Source organism: Saccoglossus kowalevskii, chromosome 6 (genome assembly GCF_978046115.1).
Source record: "Saccoglossus kowalevskii chromosome 6, keSacKowa6.1, whole genome shotgun sequence".
NCBI lineage: Eukaryota > Metazoa > Hemichordata > Enteropneusta > Harrimaniidae > Saccoglossus > Saccoglossus kowalevskii.
The window spans coordinates 33,656,063-33,672,348 of NC_140646.1; the positions used below are offsets into that span (position 1 = coordinate 33,656,063).

Below are 16,286 nucleotides of genomic sequence, written 5' to 3' on the forward strand. Positions count from 1 at the left end.
GCTATGTAGATGTAAACAGCCCCTAGACAGCTGGCTATGTACATGTAAACAGCCCCTAGATAGCTGACTATGTACATGTAAACAGCACCTAGACAGCTGGCTATGCACATTTAAACAGCACCTACACAGCTGGATATGCACATGTAAACAGTACCTAGACAGCTGGTTATGCACATGTAAACAGCACCTACACAGCTGGCTATGCACTTGTAAACAGCCCCTAGACAGCTGGATATGCACATGTAAACAGCTCCTAGACAGCTGGATATGCACATTTAAACAGCACCTACACAGCTGGATATGCACATGTAAACAACACCTACACAGCTGGCTATGTACATGTAAACAGCCCCTAGACAGCTGGCTATGTACATGTAAACAGCCCCTAGATAGCTGACTATGTACATGTAAACAGTACCTAGACAGCTGGATATGCACATGTAAACAGCACCTAGACGGCTGGCTATGCACATGTAAACAGTACCTAGACAGCTGGATATGCACATGTAAACAGCCCCTAGACAGCTGGATATGCACATGTAAACAGCCCCGAGACAGCTGGATATGCACATGTAAACAGCCCCTAGACAGCTGGCTATGTACATGTAAACAGCACCTACACAGCTGGCTATGCACATGTAAACAGCCCCTAGACAGCTGGCTATGCACATGTAAACAGCACCTACACAGCTGGATATGCACATGTAAACAACACCTAGACAGCTAGATATGTACATGTAAACAGTACCTAGACAGCTGGTTATGCACATGTAAACAGCCCCTAGACAGCTGGATATGCACATGTAAACAGAACCTAGACAGCTGGATATGCACATGTAAACAGCACCTAGACAGCTGGCTATGCACATGTAAACAGTACCTAGACAGCTGGATATGCACATGTAAACAGCCCCGAGACAGCTGGATATGCACATGTAAACAGTACCTAGACAGCTGGTTATGTACATGCAAACAGCACCTACACAGCTGGATATGCACATGTAAACAGTACCTAGACAGCTGGCTATGTACATGTAAACAGCACCTACACAGCTGGCTATGCACATGTAAACAGCCCCTAGACAGCTGGCTATGCACATGTAAACAGCACCTACACAGCTGGATATGCACATGTAAACAACACCTAGACAGCTAGATATGTACATGTAAACAGTACCTAGACAGCTGGTTATGCACATGTAAACAGCACCTACACAGCTGGATATGCACATGTAAACAGAACCTAGACAGCTGGATATGCACATGTAAACAGCACCTAGACAGCTGGCTATGCACATGTAAACAGTACCTAGACAGCTGGATATGCACATGTAAACAGCCCCGAGACAGCTGGATATGCACATGTAAACAGTACCTAGACAGCTGGCTATGTACATGTAAACAGCACCTACACAGCTGGATATGCACATGTAAACAGCACCTAGACAGCTGGCTATGCACATGTAAACAGTACCTAGACAGCTGGATATGCACATGTAAACAGCCCCGAGACAGCTGGATATGCACATGTAAACAGTACCTAGACAGCTGGTTATGCACATGTAAACAGCACCTACACAGCTGGATATGCACATGTAAACAGAACCTAGACAGCTGGTTATGCACATGTAAACAGCCCCTAGACAGCTGGTTATGCACATGTAAACAGTACCTAGACAGCTGGATATGCACATGTAAACAGCCCCGAGACAGCTGGATATGCACATGTAAACAGTACCTAGACAGCTGGTTATGCACATGTAAACAGCCCCGAGACAGCTGGATATGCACATGTAAACAGCACCTACACAGCTGGCTATGTACATGTAAACAGCACCTACACAGCTGGTTATGCACATGTAAACAGCACCTAGACAGCTAGAAAATTATTTTTTCCCTTTATTCCATATACCCCACTCACTCTACACCACAGTACTAAAGTCTGTGCAGATTATAATTTCGATAACTTGTAATCATTAAAAACATGCAGATATTTTTAACGAAAGCTATCACTATCCTGTTGTTGTTGGGTAATTGCTCATACATTTTTTTTTATTCAATGTCTCATAACTGTCATATAAGTGGCTCGCTTATCGTATGAAAATCAAGCAATTCAGAGTTACTTTGTTATTTGAAACTCATTACAGTCATATTGCATATTCATGTAATTATGTTCATTATCCTACAGCTACGTGTACAACAAGCCTGACTTGGTTTCAGATGTATTAAATTGAACTATTTTTTTTATTTATAAGAAATCAGAATTCAAAGACATTTTGTATCGTGGTTTTTACATGTACTTAAAATAAATATATGCCTGCATGACTGCCTCAGAGGAGAAAAGTCATGAATTTCTCAGATATACATAAAACAAATTACAGAGGTTTTATAGAATAACAGATGTAGACTCATTTAATGGTTCACTAATGACAACATTAGAAACTTGTAAGAAGACTGATTTGTTTTAAATCCTATACCCTTTAGACGGAAATGTATACGGTTGACTCAACATGCAGGTAATAGACTCAAATTAAAAACAGTTATCAGGGATTCAACTGCAGTGTGTTATTGAATTTACAACATGTAGAATTCATTCGTTTGAAGAATGTAAATATGTTCCCTCACTCCCTTGGTAATGTGCACTTGAGGTAAAAATCTCTACCAAGAATAGAGTGTAAATGTATTAGTTGTAGGTCAACTTAGTCCTGGGTAATGTACATATTGAGGTAAATCTATATTAGTCTCAAGAATAGACTGTTAATATATTAGTTGTAGGTCAACTTAGTCCTGGGTAATGTACATATTGAGGTAAATCTATATTAGTTTCAAGAATAGACTGTTAATATATTAGTTATAGGTCAACTTAGTCCTGGGTAATGTACATATTGAGGTAAATTTATACTAGTCTCAAGAATAGACTGTTAATATATTAGTTGTAGGTCAACTTAGTCCTGAGTAATGTACGTATTGAGGTAAATCTATATTAGTCTCAAGAATAGACTGTTAATATATTAGTTGTAGGTCAACTTAGTCCTGGGTAATGTACGTATTGAGGTAAATCTATATTAGTTTCAAGAATAGACTGTTAATATATTAGTTGTAGGTCAACTTAGTCCTGGGTAATGTACATATTGAGGTAAATCCATACTAGTCTCAAGAATAGACTGTTAATATATTAGTTGTAGGTCAACTTAGTCCTGGGTAATGTACGTATTGAGGTAAATCTATATTAGTCTCAAGAATAGACTGTTAATATATTAGTTGTAGGTCAACTTAGTCCTGGGTAATGTACATATTGAGGTAAATCTATATCAGTTTCAAGAATAGACTGTTAATATATTAGTTGTAGGTCAACTTAGTCCTGGGTAATGTACATATTGAGGTAAATTTATACTAGTCTCAAGAATAGACTGTTATTATATTAGTTGTAGGTCAACTTAGTCCTGGGTAATGTACATATTGAGGTAAATTTATACTAGTCTCAAGAATAGACTGTTAATATATTAGTTGTAGGTCAACTTAGTCCTGAGTAATGTACGTATTGAGGTAAATCTATATTAGTTTCAAGAATAGACTGTTAATATATTAGTTGTAGGTCAACTTAGTCCTGAGTAATGTACGTATTGAGGTAAATCTATATTAGTTTCAAGAATAGACTGTTAATATATTAGTTGTAGGTCAACTTAGTCCTGAGTAATGTACGTATTGAGGTAAATCTATATTAGTCTCAAGAATAGACTGTTAATATATTCGTTGTATATAGATCAACTTAGTCCTGGGTAATGTACATATTGAGGTAAATCCATACTAGTCTCTAGAATAGACTGTTAATATATTAGTTGTAGGTCAACTTAGTCCTGAGTAATGTACGTATTGAGGTAAATCTATATTAGTTTCAAGAATAGACTGTTAATATATTAGTTGTAGGTCAACTTAGTCCTGAGTAATGTACGTATTGAGGTAAATCTATATTAGTCTCAAGAATAGACTGTTAATATATTCGTTGTATATAGATCAACTTAGTCCTGGGTAATGTGCGTATTGAGGTAAATCTATATTAGTCTCAAGAATAGACTGTTAATATATTAGTTGTAGGTCAACTTAGTCCTGGGTAATGTACATATTGAGGTAAATCTATATTAGTCTCAAGAATAGACTGTTAATATATTAGTTGTAGGTCAACTTAGTCCTGGGTAATGTACATATTGAGGTAAATCCATACTAGTCTCAAGAATAGACTGTTAATATATTAGTTGTAGGTCAACTTAGTCCTGGGTAATGTACATATTGAGGTAAATCCATACTAGTCTCAAGAATAGACTGTTATTATATTAGTTGTAGGTCAACTTAGTCCTGGGTAATGTACAATTTCAAATAAATCTATTCCAGCCTTAAGAATAGATTGTAAAATGTTTGGCATGAGTAGTTATGAGAGTCTGTTGTAAATCAACCTGTGACCTTTGGCACCAATTACATTGACCTCAAAACTCCATATAGTGTGCTCTTTTTTACACTGGCTTCTAACATGGCTGCAGTAGTGTGTTCCAGGATTGTAGTTGCTTAATTTCGCTATTGGTCTTACCTCTGATATTGTTATTTTTAGGATCAGTAAGGATACTGATAGCGAAGCTAGAAAATAATTTACACAATTTTGGCTACAATTTGAACAAAATAGAATACATTCCCATTCATTCAAAATTCTCTGAAATCTATAGCATTGTTGTCATATGATCTGATGGTGGTAATGGCCCAAGCATTTGAGATGTATGATAATACACATGTATGAAATTATTGCTGTGTAAATTAATATCAAACTTAATAATTAAATAAATTTTATAAATGCCGGCATGTGGTTGTGGTGAAAACATCTTTATAAATTGACAGATGCATTTACTGGCCAATACGGAATTGTTCATTGTGCTTTTTAGCATGATATATTAGTCATGTTTTGGCAGCACATAAATCTTGATTAAGCGTTTAATTGTCTGTGACCCATAAATACTGATCGTGTTTGATATTTATAGAGTTGAAGTCTAAATTGATGTACTGTAATGATGATTATAATGAAATGAGCTGCTCGAGAATATATTACTTATACACTACACGAAGACTGATTTTTTTTCCCCCCCCATTAGTCGCTTAGTTTAATGAAGCGTAATTGTTACTACAGAAAATATGAATGTGCTGGTTGGAAAAGTAATGGTTAGGGAAGTGAGGGCAAGTGATTTAACACGCTGAAATTGTATTGTGGGACAACACCTGTTCTGATTCCTGTTGTATTGCTTTGAGTGCTTCCTGTATGGTTTACAGGTCTGTGCATGGTAAGATGAAAGAACGTACACGTAGAAATGTTGAATAACGCAGCACGGAGAGAGTGGCGCTAGCTTTATCTCATCTCATGTAAAAGTGTCTAGATTGAATTATAATTGTACTTTGTCGATTTAGCCTTGAGAGACGGATTCAAATTTGATGCCCCACAGTTGTTGTGAAACATGTAATGTATAATGTCTGTAAAATACATGATATTCAAATATGTGCTGCATGATGAGTGTCGTACTGAATATCAGTTGACTCAAAATAACCTGTCGACAAACGGTTACTTTCTGATTGGTTTGAATGGCCAATGACAGGATGATAAATGGGCGACGAATGGGCGATGTGAGCCTGATGAAAGTGTGACATATTTAGAAATGAATCTGCACGGTCCAGCGAAACAACCATGATGCGTCTGTCTCATTTACATAATTTCACGTACAGCACACATCCAGTTTCAAAATTTGAAGTGTTACAAGGCGACGTGTAATCTTCAAAGAAGCTGTCCTGATTTCAGAACCATATACTAGAATGAATCCATTACCATGTATTATTTCTTGTCATTATGCTTATATAGTGAAATCAATTGAAATGAAACCATGAATCTACGCTCAGAGTGATAATCTGTGTTGCACACGGAGCATCTGTCTTTAGATTAAAGCCTGGGTTATTTGTAAACACAGAAGGGTTCATCAGATAGAGTCTGGTTCAGTATGAACTGCTGAGTTAATTATAGTGATGGACACAGATAAGATTAACCTCAGAGTATCTAGAGAATGGAGTACATAGAAATAAAAGCTTATTTTCCACTTATCAAAATGTTCTTGTAATTTCAAGAGAATAGGAATGTATGCCACTCTTATCTGTACTTCACAACATTCACTATTGTGACACATGTTGGTGATATCAATTTTCTGAAATCCGATTACTTATTTCTTATTGTTAACCAACCCTCTATCCTTTGAACAATATTTTTTCCCCGCCAAAAATTTTGTCCCACATTTTTATTTATTTTTCATGATTTATTTCATAATTTATTTGTTAATAACATTGGGAATAATTTAATTTGATGACATGTCTTGATTAAAAATATTTTTTTTTGTAAAGTGGCCAAAGTAAATTTTGACCCAAAGGTTCAATGAATTTTTTTTCTGTGCATACATCCAAGATTTCAGCTGATTAGTTTCTTATAAAAAACAACGTAATAATAATTTATTTCAATTTATTCCATGAAATTTAATCAGAGTACCGTATTTGTTCTATTAGAAGTGCATCTGAAATACGCAAATGTCCTTTTATTTAAAACTTAGACTCAACTTTGTCATTTACATCGCTGCATAAGCTTACTAACAAAGAAAACATGATACGTACTGCATCAAAAATAGTACTTAAATTGAATTTGGCATTCACCTGTGATGTCATATTGAAAGGTGTAAAGTTAGAATTATGGCTGCGGGTATTACTTACCGTAATTAAATTACATTTATAATATGTTAGTTTGCATATAATTACACAATAATGGAGGGGAAGGGGGGGGGGGTTCAGCACTAATTTTTTTAATTGATTAAATTTTCGTCTGCCTCCAAATAGTGATGATTCATTGAGTTACGTCATTAACTCCCCAGGAAGATCGTCGGAGGTTGTTTGATTTCGACAAACGATCAATACTCGAAAACTTAAATAGTGACAGGCATGTACATGTATATATTGTCTTGTGGCATTGAAATAATTAATTTTAAATAAGTAAGGGAGTAAACTTCCCCAGGATTCATTCAAATTACTGAAAAGCCATAATCGAGTAACTCTGTATCTTTATAGTCTACTCACATTGCTCACATTTAATGTTTCACGTGCTGAAAGAGCTTCTATGGTTACGTCTGTTCTGTTTTCATTTTAATAAGATCTCATTAACGTGAATGATGATATCAGTTTAACATTGTGTGCAAAAAAAAATGAAGAAAGCCTCACAGTTGTTGTGTTGTGCATATTAACATTTTACGCTTGTTATGCACGTTGCGTGGGACCCATATTGAACACGAAGTGATGCCTCTAGACATGAAAATAAAGGGCGGTGGTTGTCATGCTGAGTCGTGTTTTATATACAAAGTATAAAATGCGTGTAAATTCATTCTTATATTCCTAACATGAAATTTAAATTTGTGCTACAGGACGCCCACTGCCCGCTAAGTATTTGTAATTTATGACATTATTAGTTTGTTAATTATCATTAATTACTACTTTCCCTTGTTGCCAAATTTGTGAATGTGGCAATGGTTTATTAATATCATACAAAAATTAATATTAAAGCACAGTTAGATCAGTATAGTATAGTATAGTGATTTTTGATTTACGAATAAATAAAACGAAATTACATTAATGGAAGTGACTGATAACTTTTACTATAAAAACCTTAGCATCCCGTTGGCAGGCCAGTCACACTGGTTCTCACTACAAGAGGTTACGATTCCCCCTGCCAAATGCTAAGGAAAACTGAAACGTATATATACATATTTACATAAAATATTGTCCACCTATGCGGATCTGTTGGTGCAATGTTTTTTATGACCGTATGCCCTTACTGACGTCAACCAAACTTATTATGTGGGAAGTTGGCACCCAAGGCTGACAGGTGCTACACTTTGCCCAAGGGTGACCTGGAGGTAGTTGTGGTAAAGGGTAACCTCATTCTCCCAAGTCCATAGACTCCACAACCGGATGTAGTTTAAAATCTTGCCCAGGATAAATATATACATAATTAAACCATACACGTTGCCTTTATCAGGTAATACCTCACATTTTAGGTTGAGTTGGTGCAAGGCTTTTACGACTGCATGCCCTTACTGACGTCAACTGAACTTGTTATGTGGGAAGTTGGCACCCAAGGCTGACAGGTGCTACACCTTGCCCAAGGGTGACCTGGAGGTAGTTGTGGCAAAGGGTAACCTCATTCTCCCAAGTACAAAAACTCCACAACCGGATGTAGTTTTAACGTCGTACCCAGGACTATAGTATAGTATATAGGCAGTCTAGTAGGACTATAATACTGTAAAATGGTTAATTATTCACAGGGTTTTAATTTGGCTTATTTCGCTGACTGTAAAATGCGCTAAATTAAAACCCAGTGAATATGTAAAATTTAGCATAAAACATATTATCTAAATGATAAAACCGTGAATTTAAAACCCACTGAATATGCCTGAAATGGTAAATCAGTGAAATTTAAACCCAGTGAAAATTAGTCATTTTACAGTATAGTCTATGGTGCAACATATTTGTCCATGCAATGTCACATTAACCTCAACAAATTTCTTCAGGAATTAATTTGAATGGAATTGCTACTAAATCTGCTTTGACGCGTACATGTTTCATCAAAGGAAATTACATCGTGCTGCTCATTTATTAAAGTGCTATCCATATTCCTGGAGTGAACCCCTGTAGGGCATCTTAAATACAGACTCGCTGGCCATGGGTAATATTAAGTAATTAGAGCTTTACATCGATATAAAATGGAGTGTGACGTTGTTGTCATTTTAAATATTCCTTCCATGATGTAACTTACTATTGAAATGAACAAAGCTGTATATATCTTGGTGACTACCGCAAATTGAATTATATTATCTTCTTTGAAATTACGAGTTTTAGGTTTCAATTCAATTTTAGTTTTTTAATGGAAAAAAAGGAAAGAAACGTTTTCAGATTTTTTAGAGAGAGATGCACTTCTGAAGTCACAACTGATGAGATCCCTATGGCGTTCTTGACTGTTATCCTCATGGCGGGTCTACCCTGATAATGTTGGTGAAATAGTTATTATTTGATTCAAATTTTTGGGAAAACAGACAAATTTATATTATACAGGCACTGCAATCTGATTAAAATCGGATGTAGTGTACGGGCTTTAATTATTTTGGCTATAAGCTTATTTTAATTTTATTTTTTATTACTTTTGTTATTAATGCCCTTTTATCTCATTATTTTACTTTGACTTTGATTTTTTTTTAATTCCGCTCTACCTACATATGATCCGACGCCTATGTAAGTCCCGTTCAAATCTCGCGTAAGTAACAGCCAATCACAGCCCCTCTTTTATACAGGCTGTCGGTTGCTTACTTTTCAGTGTATACGAGCAATCTTTCTGTACATTATATTTTGCCCACTTGAATAAACCATTAATAGAAAATTGCTAGTATATTTTTATTTGCAAAAGAAATTCCACAGCATTTTACAATTGTTGTCATTACATTGAATATTTTTTTCACTTCCAACAAATGTGTACACTTCCAGATACATCTTCGCCAGCCAAGGTTCGTTCATTCAGTCATCGCTTCAATTTTACATGACTGAGCATAATTATCTAGAATGGAAGCAAAAAACTAAGTAAATCGTAATGATTAGAACACTGTAAACAGCTATAGTAAACAATGCAAACTGATTTTAAATTGTATAACGGTCACCGGCCCACAGCATCGACGCAGAAAATTGGAGCAAACAAATATTTCCTGATCAATTGCGATGTGTTCCAAATAAAAAATATTTTATTCCAGTCCAAATCAGCTCAATTACTTTAATAAAGAGTTATTGTATAATGTACAAAATGTTGATACAATTTGATGAATATTTACAGCTTCAATACCGTAGACGATTTTGGTCCGATCGTCAACAAAACATCCCCCGTCTCCAGGGCAGGCGACTGGAAAAAGACACTGGTGTTCGGTCGAATCGGTGGAAACAAAATCAACACTCCCAGAATAACTATGCGGAATAACGATCTAAAACCATTCGAGTCACAATATTAACATAAAAATGACTTTCGTTGCATTTGACAATGATAAACTTACCGAAAAGCCGTGTTATTCACGGTCGCTAACGTCGGTATAATCCGCCATTTTATTTGAGTGTGTTTGCCACCCGGTGACGTCATCATGTGCGCTATAGAAGGAGGTATGTGATTCGTTGACTAAAATCGTCGATAGTGGGTCTCGTTGAAATCTCGTTACATAGGCGTCGGATCAGATGTAGGTAGCGCAGAATTAAAAAAAAAAAATCTCAAAATCAAAGTAAAATAATAAAATAAAAGGGCATCAATAACAAATATAATAAAAATTAAAATAAGTTTATAGCCAAAATAATTAAAGCCCGTACACTACATCAGATTTTAATCAGATTGACAGGCACTGTAAACAACTTATATATTTATTTTCTTCAAAACACCATCATTCAGAATATCTTTGTGCATGACTAGGTTATTTATTATAGATTCATGGTCAGTATGCAAACCTGTAAAAATATGTTTGTAAAAATATTTCTGGGGCAATTATTACTGTAAAACTATTTATTTTAACCATTTTGAGATTTTTGACGCCCTTGTGCAAAGCACAAAATGGGAGTTTTTGCAGTTAGCTTGTCTGTATGTGTGTCTGTGTCTGTCCATTCCACTGATATCTCAAGAACCGTATGCTAGTTTTTAATGAAACTTGGTGCATAGATGCTATGGGCTTAATGCACAGATTTTATTAGGCTTTTGTTGAAATCCATGCATCTTAATTACCTATTTTGCATGATAATTAGCTAATTTGTAGCTGTTCTATGACTGTTCCACTACTATATATAAAGAACCATTCATTCAATAATGATTCATTTGGTTCATTGGGGTAATCCACAGACATGATTAGTTTAATGTTATAAAACATGCATATTGATTATCTATTATTAGCACAAAATCAGAGGTGCTCTGGAATTAATTAGACTAAAAACCACGGATGAAAAATCAAATTTATTTTCTGTATCTATTAGAACTTTTGATAATGTGAATCACACTGTTTTCATGTTGTGCGTCTCAAAAAACAAACAAATATTAGTTGTCAAACTAATTTGAAAGGCAAATCTTAAATTTTGAATTAATTTTAACGTGTCTCCAATACTCTCAGCACACAGGAGTTTTTTTAAACCTTTCTTTGATTATTAATTTCACTGGGATTAAATTTCAAGTTTATAAACTTGGCCGAGGAACAGCGAGTTCTATTACCGGTATAATCCTACAAGTTCACATAGATTTAATTTAGAGAATTTCACTTATCAAAGAAAATAGCAATATTTAAAAACCAGTGAATGACATTACAGTGTATACAGTTCTTTTAGTCTGTCAACAAAATCCTGTTTCTTATTACTGCTTGCTGCCTAAAAAATGTTTCCCTAATTACGGTATTTAATAGCAAGTTATTGTCAGTGTAACAATTGCATGTATTGTGCTACAGGAGTTTAAAATTGCTGTATGTCCCAAGGTGCAATGAAAATTGACTTTTCAAATACATTAGGCAAAGGACATCGATAATTACACTCATAGAATGCAAAAGAAGAGGATAAACATTTGATTTTCATGAAAACTTACTCCCTATTAATGGAATAGGTCACCTATTATAATAGAGCTTGTGTGATTCCTGTGTAGATTTCAGGCTTACACCCACACGTACTCATTCACCACAGATCCGTAATGTGTCTTGAATTCAACACATCTCTTGTCATATTTTCCAGTGTTGAAATTTTCTATTTGCACCTGCCTTTAGGATAAACAGAGGATTAATGAGATGCCTCCGGTCATTGAGGGGAAAATCAGTTAATTTTGAGGGAAATAGATTGGATTTCTTTACTCTCAGGTAACACCTGCTTTCTTGCCAGAGTTAATTTTGAGTTTTCTCATACCAGAAAAAAATAGATATGATTTCTATTGCCCCCCCCCCCCCCAAGTTTTTCTAATTACTTTAGTGGGCGAGAATGTTTTTTCTTAAATTAGACTTGTTTTCTTGTGCCTGTGTGTAGAAATTTCTTTGTCCTAATCAGTAATTCTTGGGTCATGTCTTTTTTGGGTCAGACAGTTTAATGAATGTGTTTATTTCAACATGATGTAATATTATAAAGTTAATAATTCAATATTCTATTTAGGAACGTTTATTAAAGTATGCAGTATAATGGCTGGTGTCTGATTAGCAGACTGTAACATTTTGATCATATTACATGATTTCTCAGTTATAAATTAAATTAATAATTTTAAAATTAATGGAATGTATAGTATTTAAATGATATAAAGACTGTAAAAATAAATAAATTTGTTTGTTTTCGTACATCAACCATGGGATTTGCTGTAATGCTGACATAATTACATTTAATGTATGCAGACAATAGACCATTTTCCGTACACTGCGAGAATCACGCGTTATGCGTGAAATCGAACGTAAAAACAGGACAAACAAAGGTCATAGCGTCGTAGTCGCGTCAAACATTGCGTGGGATTCGACAAACGCGAAAGTATTTCGGGGACATTTCCATGCTTAATAATGTGCTGTCCACATTTGATGATAGACAATTTCGATTAAGTGAGGGTATTCGGAAGCAATATTCCTCTGTCGAAGATCGGCCGGTCAATGTAAGCTGCGAAATAAAGAAATTCTAGTTCAAAATCAAATCGTTCGATTTTTGCGGCAGACGTTCGACGCGCGTCTTTCATGCATCTCGCGAGATCTCGCAATTGTTCGGAAAATCACCTATTACTCCACTATCTCAATTAACCCTATCACTGTCGTTATAAACTTTGTCACCTCCCACAAATTAGTTTTATGCTCTGGTTCTGCATATTAATTAGATAATTTGCATATCATAAACTTTTTCGTCTCATTGTCAACTTTGTCACCTCCAACAAAGTAATCCATATTTTGTCTGTGCATAATAATTACTAATCCTCCGGCGGACATCTGGGCATTTTCTACCGCCTGGCAACCCTCGCGGTGAAAACAAAGACCAAAAACTCACAAAAAACGGTACTTTGCGATGGTTGTTGAGAGTCCCCTGAACAGTGTAACAAGATTAGCCCTACGTATGTAACATATGTGAATTTGGTTGTTCAGGATTGCTTCAAAGTTGAGTTTGTGTTGTTTTCTCGAATTTTCACCGGCTCCACCGGCGTTCCACAGCAGCGCGCACAAAGCCCATAGAAATACATGGTACAGTGGTGCGCGTCTTAGCAACGTGGAACGTCTGTGACGTAGCTCCACCCTGAGGATAGGTAATTTTCATGTCATTAACTAGTTGTACTCGAGGAAATGGCAAACTATCAGAGAAACCCCCCCCCCTCTCCAATGGATCAGAATTGCAAAAATCACAGACATTCTGAAATACAATATTTGCAAATACCATGATTGTTGATGAGAGCAGAGATGTCGTAGTAGATGCAGCGTGACTGCAACTACAGTGATATGGTAGACTACATGGTAAACTACATGGAAAAAATGGTGATCCGTAACTTTAAGTCTAAGAATGGTAGGTGTAGCTCTACTCGTAGATACAGCCAAACTCTACGTAGTACAGAGAATTGTTAGTAAATAGAGGTAGCAGAAGCTACGGTAGAAAAAAAGTGAGCACCGTTAACTACAACGCTAAATGAAATTTGAAAATTACAGAAATTATAAAGAAACACTATAATATAAAAATACCGACTGTAATAAATAAACTTAATAACCAATTGTAAAGAAACTTGAGGTAGATGTTATCTTGGGTGGGGAATTTGCCTATACCCAACTAGGCTTCCAATGTAGGACCAATGCAAAAGGTGAAAACACATGGTCGTTGTTTCCATAGTAACAAGTTAAGATACCCATTCATTTTACATACTTTTCATCATTTATTAGATGAAACCTTTTCCTCAGCTGCAAAATATCAAAAATTTCTAGTGCTTTTAATCTTTCCACATCCTCTCTTAAATTGAAATGATCAATATACCTTTATTTCTTATGAAAGGTCATTCTTATATTTTCTGTCGGACAAGATGAAGCATGTATTAATCACTTAAATTTCAAATTCTCTCAGAATTAATATAGTGCAGTGTATAAATAATCAATCCACAGCCAGACATGTCGATCAAATAATTTAAATCAACCCTTTGGATACATTTTATTGATTGTATGATATTATCATAATGAATTTTCATGGAATAAAAGTGTATTTATAATTAGTCAGTTTACATCATTTACAATTACTGGTAGTTCATTTATTTTATTCAAAATTACTGTAAAATTAGAAACCGCAGCTTCTATTAAAATGGTACAATGCAACAGAGGGGATGTGGCTTCTATTAGAGCATCTACACATATGAGAAATGAATTTTTGGTTTTCAAATATTCAAAAAAGTTGGGTGCGACTTCTATTAGGGATGCGGCTTCTAATACAAATTTGACTGTACCAGTAGTTATTTAACAGTATTCGTAATTAGTTAATCAATAATCGGGGATTATATATTATATACAATTTTAATGAAAATTAATAGAAATTCTTCATCCCAGACTTATTCTGGTTCAATGATGCATATACGGTACTAGCATATTGCATATCTATACTGTTCAACGCCTTCACAATTGAACTGCTTCCACACAGTACCATGCAGAAGTGATAGTAACCATAATAATATATCACACCATTTATCGAGTAAGCTGCTGTTTCTCTCTAGGGCATCTATTTGCCAGATTAATACGCATACAGAATGTAATTACCGTTGGTTGTTGACTTAATGGAAATCAATCTTTGTCCCGTAAATATATTTAGCGTCTTATGTATGCTTGATATTCTTCTGTTTGTTGTATCAGTTCCTCTGTGCCGCAGAGGTAATTATTACTCACATTTGCGGAAGTTGAAGGTTTAGACACCGAGAGATTACTAAAATGCTTTTTATTAATAACATGAAGAATGACACTCTTATGTTTTCCGGCCACTTTTCTGTTAATGGATTTTTCTGATTTTCTTATTTGCATATATTATTTCTTTGAACCCAAATCCATTCCAGGAATTGACAGGTTGCATGTATTGAGTGGTGTAAATTCCCTAATGTGCTTTCCCTGCAAAATCACTACCGGTATGTAACCTGTAGTGTTTTTGTAAACATGAACATTTTCTGATAATTTTATATTATTCCCTAATGTCCCAAGGTTCAATGACGTAGAACAACCAGGGTATAAAAGTAATATTTTCTGTTCAACATAGAATCAATAGTATAGATTATTTTTTGTTGAATTAATTTTCACTGAAAACCGCAATAAAGGTATATTCAATTTATTTTCACTGACCTGTCGTACATTATACTAGAAAACCATAGAGGGAGATAATATATTTACTGGATTTTATTTTAAAAATGCTTGTTCTAATACTACTGGTAACATACTACCGGTAGATGACTGTTTTGAATAGTTACAGCAGAAAAACTAAAATTTTTACTGAATTCCATAATAATTATTCAAAACAAATAAAGATACAGTTATGTCCCTGTAGGTAAAATTCTAAAATTCACCACTTTATGTCTAAAGAACCACTCTTTCGATTTTAATGAAACTTGGCACATAGATGCTCTGAACTAATGCGCAGATTTGATTAATTTTGGGTGAAAATCTGTGCCATATTAATTACCTAATTGGCATAATGATTAATAAATTTTTGACTCCCGTGTGCGAAGCACAAAAAGGGAGTCTTTGCAGTTAGTGTGTCTGTCTGTGTGTCTGTGTGTGTGTGTGTGTGTGTGTGTGTGTGTGTGTGTGTGTGTGTGTGTGTGTGTGTGTGTGTGTGTCCCATCGATATCTCAAGAACCAATGTTCGGATTTCAATGAAACTTGGTATATAGCTTGTCTGGGGCAATGCGCAGATTTGCTTAGTTTTTGGTTGACATCCATGCATATTAATGAGCTCATCTGCATAATAATGTGTGAATTTTAAGCTATTTCAGTTGTATCTCAGGAAGCATTAAAACGATTTTTATGTAACTTGGTAAGAATGTTACTAATGATTGGCTGCTGCAATTCATTGTTGTATTTTACATTTTAATTAAAATTTAGCATTTTTTATGTATTTTTTTTTTTTTTTTTTTAAGTTTTTCATGCCCAATTGCATGAATACATGAGTGGACTAATTTGCATAATGATGCGCATGCGTATTCTATTTTTTAT

General features: G+C 35.0%; 1 protein-coding gene and 1 long non-coding RNA gene across 7 annotated transcripts in view; one reads left to right on the plus strand and one right to left on the minus strand.

Moving 5' to 3' along the window:
- LOC100376985 (uncharacterized) overlaps positions 1-16,286 on the plus strand; it is a 109,877-nt gene that overhangs the window by 59,994 nt on the left and 33,597 nt on the right. The window lies entirely within an intron of this gene.
- Positions 9,486-10,334, minus strand: LOC144344405 (uncharacterized). The gene is made up of 2 exons (XR_013419164.2): positions 10,149-10,334; positions 9,486-9,664 (listed from the first exon to the last, which is right to left on the minus strand). It is a non-coding gene; the product is annotated as an uncharacterized LOC144344405 (long non-coding RNA).